Source organism: Ochlerotatus camptorhynchus, unplaced genomic scaffold, assembly GCF_037179485.1.
Source record: "Ochlerotatus camptorhynchus isolate MF236.1 unplaced genomic scaffold, CSIRO-AGI_Acam_v1.1 ptg000450l, whole genome shotgun sequence".
Taxonomy (NCBI): domain Eukaryota; kingdom Metazoa; phylum Arthropoda; class Insecta; order Diptera; family Culicidae; genus Ochlerotatus; species Ochlerotatus camptorhynchus.
In genome coordinates, this window is record NW_027040936.1 from 51,601 (window position 1) to 62,221 (window position 10,621).

Here is a 10,621-nt window from a genome sequence, read left to right on the forward strand (position 1 = left end):
CTTTCTTCGGTTGAAAGCTGCAATGGCGCGAGTGAAATGTTCACTCAGGTTGCATGGGGAATTTATGGCATTCAGTTTGGTCATTGTCAATCAAAAAGCGATTAGCAAAACAAACAAAAAACTTGAATTATTCAATCAATTTCAACTTGATGACTATCTCCTGCGATGTGTCTTGAACAAGGACCAATGCACTAATGAAGTGTGAAACTGCGCTTTAGGTTTTCTTTTTCGAGCGTGAGAAAGCGGACACTTGTCAAGTCAGGCCTAAACCGGTAATTAAAATAATACACATCCACGGTAAGGGCACTAAATCCGAATGTAATCTTGTAACCAATTGTAATCTTATTTCGGTTTTAGGTATGACATTCATACCAATATTTTGAATCATTGAACACGTCCTGTATGTAGTGGTATGAAGCTTATAGCATTTCCCAATTCAATATCAACATCCCAAATCAATCGAAACCACACGTACCACCCCTTATCCTGATTTATTTTTAAAACCTCTTCTAATTTGGCTGCTCCGCAACGGCCGCCACCGACGATGCCTCAAGAACTGCTCAAACGTGCGTCCTAGTGAGGGCGTTTCCTTCGACATAAAGGTAAAAATAATGACGGACTGGATCGCGAATCACACGGATAAGGATATCACACAATGTCGATAATTAAGAATTGTATGCGTCCCATGCACACACACACACAACCACAAAAAAACGGTCAGACACATGGACAAGCAATCTCCGGTTTGGGATAAGAAGGATTTTATGTAAGTACAAACGACCGCTGGGTGTACGACGGGATTTTACACTTTTTTTTCTCTGGCTTGTTAGGAGCATCATCTCAACGTTCAATGATAAGTGGATGCTTCTACACCGGCACAGACAAACAAACGTAACACTTGCATATGTTTTTGTCGAACAGGTATTAGACACTTTTAAAGTATTAGCACAAGACACTGAAGAAGTCTGAACATTGTAAACAAAATACGCGTATCTGAAAAAGGATAATCAATTAAGTTCTGCTGTCTTTCTTGATACCAGGTATTCCACTATAGACGCCCTCATTCATCAGGAGTTGGCAATTTAATGTTTTCTTAGTTGGTAGTAGCGCCACCTGCGGTGCGCATAGTCAATTCCCTTGCGTTAGACCTTTCACACTACCGCCATCTGTTGAGCGTACTGCCCGTGACAATATGCTCAACAGATGGCGGTGGTAGTGTTTTAGCTACGATGTTGTACTGTGAAAAATATTTAATGCGTTACGTCTGGTTGTCTGTGACTACAGCTTGACTTGAATATACTACGCTATGGGTCCTTGAGTAATACAACCGATGCCAAAAGGTACAGGTTACAGAGTGGAAGCTTCGGGATGTTTAATATTTCCCTTCATAATGATTGTGTTAAATTAAGACTATAACAACTGCTTACACCTTAATAGTAGACTGAACTTATAACATAATAGAGGACGAGAAAAAAAATAGGGGAAAATTATTTTTTTGAAGTTAAAATCTTGGGAAAATCGAATGCAAGTGGTTTGAGGTAAACTGAGATACAATAAGCAGTGCTGCAAAATCTCGAAAATACACGGTGAAATTCACAATTCTACTTTGGTCACTCATTTGAGCTAACAGTCATCGTCAAGGCAAACCATGTCAATTGTCAGTGACAATGCTGTCAGTGAGGAACATGTGTAGATTTTGTTTATTAACTAAATGTGTAACGAAATTAAATGACTTGAGTAAAACAATTACATGGAGCCCATTAACAAGCAAACCAAAATCTCAAATCTCAGAACTGTCAATAAGTAAAATGAGTTCACAGAGCCGCGCGGTGTTGGTCTACAATATATTGAATTGGTACCGCTTTTTGGTAGATCGAAATTCTATCCGCCAGACTATAAATATAGCGACTTGTAAAATATTTCAACAATGAACTCGAACAAACTGTTACACTAAAGGCTGGAACACGCAAAAATTGGTCGACAAAAATATCGTTTCTTTCTGTCAAAATTCATATAACAAAAAATTTCTTATTTTTCTTTTGGTAGTTCAATTCATATATTTAAAGGAAAAAATGATCGTTTATTCTTTTGGTTTGCCAAATCCGAACTGCCGTGCCTTCCGCTTAACCCCTTCCATTTAATTTTGCACAGTGGTCACTGTGCGGTATCAAATACCCTCCGCATAGAGATGCGAGCCGCTCACTATCCATCACGCACATAACCCTGCGTACATAACAATCGGCAGACGCGACCGGTGACAACGAGAACACGCAGCAATCGTCTCTTGACCTCTTTGTCCTCGGACCACGACCGCGTTCGGACGCATAGGTAAGCTCTCCGGAGAACTCTTACAACAGACACCAAACCATTCCTCGGGACAATCAGGCTTTTCTCCGGATAGGTGGAACCCCACATTGGTGATACTGCCAGGAGGATTACTATCCCGAGAACTACCATCGGATTTTATTTTTTTTTCTCTTGACTGAAATATGGATGTGTCTCGCAGACCATCGGAGTATCGAAATAACCTAAAAATGCGGTGGCGTGTCTATATGACCGCCAGAATAGTGGTGTCAGTGGTTTGTGACCTACAATGTTACTCACAAATGCTTTGTTACATGAAATGGTCCAAGGTGCGTCTAGAAGATCACCGGTATGATGCTTATAAACGGTTTGTGGCCATTGACATGAAATAGTGTAAGGTGCGTCTGGAAGACCACCGGAACAATGGTCGGAAATTAAATATGGTGCGTCTGGTAGACCACCGGAACATTGATCGAAAGTAGATCCTGATGTATTTGGAAGAACACCGGAGTAAAGCGGTAGAGGAAGTTGACACTCTACACTTAGTTTTATTGCATTTTTTTTTAAGGAGTGTGGAAATTGTGAAAATGCCTTCCATTTTTCCATTTGGTAGATAACACGGAATGTTTGACGAAGGAAAATATGTTCTAACCCCGATCGTTTGCAACGATTCGGTGGATGAGTTGAATGTAGATCAGGTTGATGGATCATCTTATCACGCAGACGAACTCGAGGTTGCTGCTCACGAAACCGGTGAGAGTACGGATGAAAGATTGCGCCATTTGGAGGAAATGGTGGGAAATTTTTCGGAAAATCGTTCGCCTATAACTGTGCCAGTGACGGACAATCTTGACCGAAGCGGAAGAAATTACTTCCAACCATATTTCCACGCTGGCCTTGCAGAAAGAGGATACAATATCCGTTGGGATCTTATCCCTAAGTTTTCTAAGGACATTCCATAAACTATGGGAATCTTGGCAAAGTTTCTTTGAAAATTTCGAGATAGCAGCGTCGTTGTCCACTTTCACTGGGTCATCAGAACGTGCTAAATTGTTGTACCTCTCGATGGGAAAAAGTCTTTAGGATATAATTAATGCAGCAAAGGTAAGCACCTACTTCAGGTCGATAACTGACACGACCGCGGAGCATGAAGCCTTCCAAGCAATGCATCAAATGAAAGGTAAATCAATCGTTACGTTCCATGCCATATTGACCCAGAAAGTGCGACTTTGTGATTACAGCACGATCGACCAAGCGCGTTTTATTCTTACTCAGCTGCTCAAAGGCATGGAAAACCGGAAGCTAGCAATGACTGCTAGGACATACGGACACGACGCGAGCTATGTCGTGCATGCAGCTACGAGAGTTGAAGCATACGATGCAGGAGAGCAAAATCCACGCAAGCATCTTCCACATGGTTGGACAAAGGATTCAGGTATGAATTCGATGTATTTTACCCTAACATGAAATGGAAAATTAAGATTTCCAGGACTACTCTCCGAACCCTATTCGGTTTTGCTCATATCCGTTATTGACAAGGAACAAAGTGCCACTGAACTGTCGTCAGATTGAGGTTAACCCCGACGGTGCAAAACCTTATATAAGTAATGTTTAACAATTGAACAAACCCAAAATATGAGTTAACTACACGGTAAACTGAGTGTACCCAAAGTTGGGTGAATCGCTGAACGCAAAGATGGATAGTTTTATGAATATCATTTATTTACATCAAATCAAACAGAGTGATGTTTCTTTTTTAATGTAAGAGGGGAATGTGCGGTATCAAATACCCTCCGCATAGAGATGCGAGCCGCCTACTATCCATCACGCACATAACCCTGCGCACTCCTCAGCATACGCGACGGGTGACAACGAGAACACGCAGCAATCGTCTCTCGACCTCTTTGCCCTCGGACCGCGACCGCGTACTGACGCATAGGTAAGCTCTCCGGAGAACTCCCACAACAGACATCAAACCATACCTCGGGAAAATCAGGATTTTCTCCGGATAGGTGGAACCCCACAGTCACATCGACCTTCGCCGCCGAACGCCAGTTAGATTTAAACTGCTGCTCGTTTCCATGGATTTATTAGTTTTTTTAGATTCCGTTTGACCAAGGCCCAATACCGTTCGATAGGGCGGAGTTCTGGGCTGTTGGGAGGATTGTGATCTTTGGGTAACACAACCACGTTGTTCACATCGTACCAATCGATTGCCATTTTCCGATAGTGGCAGCTCGCCAAGTCCGGCCAGAACAGCAAAGGTCTATTATGTTGCTTAAGGAATGGTAGCAGCCGCTTTTCCAGGCACTCCTGGACGTAGATTGATTGATGGTTTCCGTAGTAATGAAAGTACCGCTTTTTAGACCACACGTGCATATGGCCTGCCAGACGAGATATTTTTTCGGGAACTTTGATAGTTTGATGGGTATGAAAATTTCAGCCAACTTCCCTTTTCCTGATGCGGTATAAAACTCCTATCCCGGAAGCTGCTTGAAATCCACCTTCACATAAGTTTCGTCGTCCCTGACGACACAGTCGAACTTTCTGAGCAGATTCGTATACAGCTTTCGGGACCGCTGCTTTGCCGACGTGTTTTGTTTGTAATCTCGGTTCGCCTCCTTCATCTTCTTAAGCCTTGACAACCCGGCTCGTTTCTTGGCCCACTGCACAGTAGTATGGGAGACATTGAGCTTGCCAGTGACGTCCCGGATGGAGAGGTTAGGATTCCGCTTATATTTCACCGCCACCTTCTTCGTCGTCGCTGCCACGTCCGGATTACGATTGCCACCGCTTCCAGGCTTCCTGGCGGTCGACAGACGCTCCCCAAAACACTTTTAAAACGTTTGTCACGGTCGATTTGGCCACATCCAGCAATTTTGCCAACTTGGCGTGTGAGAACGTCGGATTCTCTTGCTGCACGAGCAAAATTTTGACACGCTGCTCCTCTTGCTTGGACGTCATTTTGAAAACTAGAGAGCAAACGAAAACTAGAGAGCAAATGAAAACTCATCATAGCAACCATATATACACTCAACTTCCAAATGCAGCATTTCAAGTTTTGTTTTATGCATTTTTAACAGAAATACAACAATTTGAAGTTGACCAATTTTTGCGCGTTCCAGACTTTATACTTAGCGCCAGTGCAGCTAGATAGTTCATTTTCTGCTTGCTACTGCTTGGATGCTGCTATTGATGCGATGATGCTGATCAAATCACTCGACGACTGGGTAAAGTTGTACAACCCAAATCCCTAAGGTCGTCCACTTGTCACTTAAACACTGTGGAAAAAAATGTTTGCGGATCTCGATTCAGCAAATCGTTTTACTGAATTTGAAATTTAAAATTTTGTGTGTAGGAATACTCCATGAAATTTGTTTTGAAACTCTCCTACGAACTCTCCACAAAACTACTACCATCAAATACTCCTCAGAATCGCCTTAGAATTGTAGTCACAACTATCTTGAAGTTCAGATTAGACTTCACTGAAGTTATCCATTAGTATTTTTATTTGAATTTGAATTTCCATAGATCCCTTATTATTTTAGTCTTCTAGTCAGAATAACCTTAACCTTACTGCTGCAATTTGAACACCAGGCCATCATGTCAGACATTGTCGAACGCTTTTTCAACGTCCAACAACGCCATGGTAGATGTTTTCGAAACAGACTTGTTCCGTCTGAAAATGTTTGATACTCGAATCAGCTGGTGGATGGTCGAACGACCTTTCCGAAAACCAAACTGTTCCTCGAGTAACAAGTTGTTTTCATCGGCAGATGTTAGGAGCCGGTGGTACAGTGCTCTTTCGAACAGTTTTGATAACCCTGAGAGAAGGCTGATTGGTCGATAACTTGAAGGAGAGAACGAATCCTTCCCAGTTTTCCGGATGGGTATGACTTTAGCTGACTTCCAACACGAGGGGAAGTAGCCAAGTCTGAGGCACTGATTTTTTTGAGACGGTTTGAGTTCCAGATTCAGGATGTTGTCGAAACCTGGGGCCTTCATGTTTTTAGATGATTTTATATAGGCCAACAGTTCGTCAGCCGTAATCTGGGATTCCTCTGGAAAAATGTTAGGAATCTGAAGAACTTTGGTTGCATTTTCAGCAACCTCAGACTCATGAGGGCTGACGATGTTTTGTCCGAGATTATGGGAGCTGACGAAGTGTTGACCTATCGCGGCAGCCTTCTCTTCAGGAGTTATCAGATAAACCACTGGATCGCCGGGACGATCCAGTGGGGTCAGTGGTGGAATGGGCCTAGGCTTGTTTTTAAGAATTTTTGTAAGTTTCCGGAAGGGCTTAGCACAATCTGGGAGAGAGCGGATCTTACTAGCAAAATCGTTATTTCTGAGATCCACCATCCTGGCCTGAATGATCTTTGTTAATCGATTACAATTGGTCTCCAAGTTAGGCAGGCCAGTACGCTGGTACTGCCTACGAATGATGTTACGGAGTCTAATGAGATCTTTGGTAGGGCTGTCAAGGTCAAGAGTGTTACTCACCTGTCTGGATACTGGCACGTGTTGTTCCCTGGCCCGGGAGATCGCCTCCTCGATGGTTTGTAGACACCGGTCAACATCTTCTGACGTCCCCGGTTGGTTATCGTAGTCGATGGTTGTGTCGACGCAGTGTTGATATTGCGCCCAGTTGACTCGATGGTAGTTGCGCCGGGAAGCTTCGAATCGGTTTACCGAGGATCCAACTTCGGCCACCACCGGGTAGTGGTCCGAGCTCAGCTTCTGGAATGCCACAGGTTGCGAGATGTTGTGTCCCATGTTGCTTACGAAGATGTCGATGGTCGCATGGACCCCAGACCGACTCAACCGGGTGGGAGAGTCCGGGGCCAATATTGTATAGTAGCCCTCTTGCAGGTCTTCATTCAGGATGATGCCGTTTCTATTGCTCAGACCGTTGCCCCAAGCTTGGTGTTTTGCGTTCAGATCGCCAGCGATGATAAAGTTCCCGCTCCTCCTGTTGAGTTTGATGATGTCTTTCCGGAAGGCCACTGACGACCCGTCCCTGATGTTGGCTTGCTTGGGGCAGTAGGCCGCGATGATGGTGATTGGACCAAGTGATGTGGTCACCTCCACTCCAATGGTTTTAATTGTTTTCAGCTGGAAGTTTGGTACCAGCCGGCAACTGATGTTCCGTCTTGCAGCGATGGCCACTCCTCCACCTCCAGAGCAGGTGCGATCAAGTCTGACGAGCCGAAAGTCGGGAAGGAATATGTTCAGTTCGGGCTTCAAATGCGTCTCGGTGATGATAGCAATGTCGACCTCCTTGGTGTTGAGGAAATCGAGTAGCTCTCTATGCTTGTTCGTCAGTGAGCAAGCGTTCCAATTTTAAATTTTTATAGCTTCACGGTCCATACTTGGTGACGAGTGACAAGGCAGCATGAAGCTGTTCAGATCGAGTCTTGCAGGTACGCATGATGATGATGACCTCGGCCACGAGCGTCACAAGTTCCTCCGAGGTGAACGGAGAATCGTCGACAGATTCACCTGAGACAGCACCAGCGTATGATAAACCAGGGGCGGTGGATGAACCTGGAATTGGCTGGGCCGCAGCAACAGCGAGACGATGCTGAACTGTCCGACTGTTGGGAACCATTTGGATACTCGCAGGATTGGCTTGTTGGTTGTTGAGCGGAAGCGGGGCTAGGTTCGGAACATGTCGACGGGGCTGGAGAGCTGGGTACTGGACTTCCGTTAGTACAGGAGGCGAACGATGATTACGAAGGCGACCGAGCTGGTTATTTATTGTGGCCTTCCGACGGATATTAATGAACTCCACTCGCTTGGGACATCCAAGGCAATGCAAGAGCATAAAGGGTGATACGGTCAAAATTTGGTCAAGGGAAAACGCGTGTAAATCGGTGAAATCGTTTATTTAAAAAATCAAATTAAATTTCTTTTTCAAGTTCAATTAGTATAAAATTCAGGAAAAATATTCAGTTAGGCTTCCGCTTTTCCAAATCCGAATTGCCGGGTCTTACGCTTGACCCCTGCCATCAGATTTTGTACAGCCACCTTGTCCACCTTCTTCGCCGCAGAAAGCCAGTTTGCCTTGAACTGCTGCTCGCCCTTAGCAGTTTTTTTGGTCTTCTTTAGGTTCCGCTTGACAATAGCCCAGTATTTCTCAATTGGGCGGAGCTCTGGTGTGTTGGGAGGGTTCTTGTCCTTGGGAACCACCTGCACGTTGTTGGCGGCGTACCACTCCATGGCCTTTTTACCGTAATGGCAAGATGCCAAATCCGGCCAAAACAGTACGGAACAACAGTGTTTCTTCAGGAAAGGCAGCAGACGTTTATTCAAACACTCTTTCACGTAAATTTCTTGGTTGACAGTCCCGGAAGCTATGAAAATGCTGCTTTTCAAGCCACAGGTACAGATGGCTTGCCAAACCAGATATTTCTTTGCGAACTTTGACAGTTTCATGTGCTTGAAAACATCTGCTACCTTTCCCCTTCCTTTTGCCGTATAAAACTCCTGTCCCGGAAGCTGCTTGTAGTCGGCTTTGACGTAGGTTTCGTCGTCCATTACCACGCAGTCAAACTTCGTCAGCATCGTCGTGTACAGCCTCCGGGATCGCGCTTTGGCCGTCGTATTTTGTTTATCATCGCGATTTGGAGTCACTACCTTCTTGTAAGTCGATAGTCCGGCTCGTTTTTTGGCTCGATGCACGGTTGTAGACGATACACCCAGCTTATTTGCGGCATCTCGGAGAGAGAGGTTAGGGTTTCGCTTGAAACTACCGGCAACTCTCTTTGTCGTCTCAGCGGCTTCCGGTTTTCGATTTCCCCCCGATCCAGACTTCCTGGCTGTCGACAAACGTTCCCCAAACACTTTAATTACATTTGTAACGGTTGATTTGGCAACTTTTAGCGATTTTGCCAACTTTGCGTGCGAGTAGCTCGGATTTTCGCGATGCGCGAGCAAAATTTTGATACGCTGCTCTTCTTGCTTGGACGGCATTTTGACAACTGAAGAATGAATTCCAAAATCAAAATAGGAGCAACATTCTACACACACACACCTTCAAAATGAGGGGTGTTCAGGTTTTTTAAATGCAAAATTGAAAGAAATACGTCAAGTTGATATTGACCAAATTTTGACCGTATCACCCTTTAGTGGGTGGGACATGTTGTGAGAATGCCAAAATTAAAATCACGAAATACCATTGTATGCCTCGAATCCAGTTGGTTCAAAATAAAGACGAGCACATGTCACAACAGCAGCACAATACAGATCGAAAGAGCAGTAGGGATCATTCATCATACAAACTTGGCCCACCCTAATGCTCATGGATCGATGGGAGAAAACTGAACTCCACCTGAGATGAACATTGCGACCGACGCAGTATTGAGTAAGTGGTATACAGCAAAAAATTCATTTTAATATTACATCCAAGAGGATGCACTTCAATCATGTCGAAAATCGCATGTGTAATTTTTATGGCCACAAAAATAAACAAATGCAGTAAAAGCAGCGCAATGTCAGTTCATGAACTGTAATAATGATAATTTTGTCCCGTTTTGGCAAGTAATATTACACCATATTTTTGACACGATTGAAGTGCATCCACTTTGATGTGATATCACAATTCATTTTTGCTGTGTAGGCATAAGATCCTCTTAAATCATGAGAGCTAGAGAGCTAGCGAGCTAGAGAAAATTTCTATTTTTAAATCTTGATAAATTCTACGAAGGAATTTCTGAATCAGCTGTGTATTGTCCCACTTCCTGGCGCTAATTTCGATTTTCCCAAATCAAAAGAACCCATTCTATTCCACACAAAAACAAATCCGTCTCTGACCATTTTGCGGGCAGCAGCGTGGTAAATTTCATCATTATCAAATTTACGAGTGGCAGTTCGTTTCCTGCATCAATTCGCTTCAAGTCCTTCCCAACATTTGACTACTTCCTCCTTCCCGCTGTGTTTACCAACGAGAAGGAAGCTTTTGTTACACTGCGGATCCCTCTCTTTTCATCATCATCATCGTCGTCATCATCATCACCGCTTGCTGCTCTACCTTCGCCACGTGGTCTATCGGTGGGTCCGTTTTTCCCCATTGATGTGTGCATTGATACTCTATGTATATCTATTTGTGGATGGCCATACTTTTCCCCACTTATCCTTCTCATTATCCTCACTGCTGCTGACTAGCGAAAGAACACGCCAACAGGGTAACGAAAAGAATGTTCCTAGTTTGCCAACCACCCAAAAGAGTCGGGACGGGGAAAGGAAAAGTGGAGGCAGCTTCTTTGAGCCATCATCAGCAGGACGGCAGCAGAAGCAGCACAGGAACAACAATGAG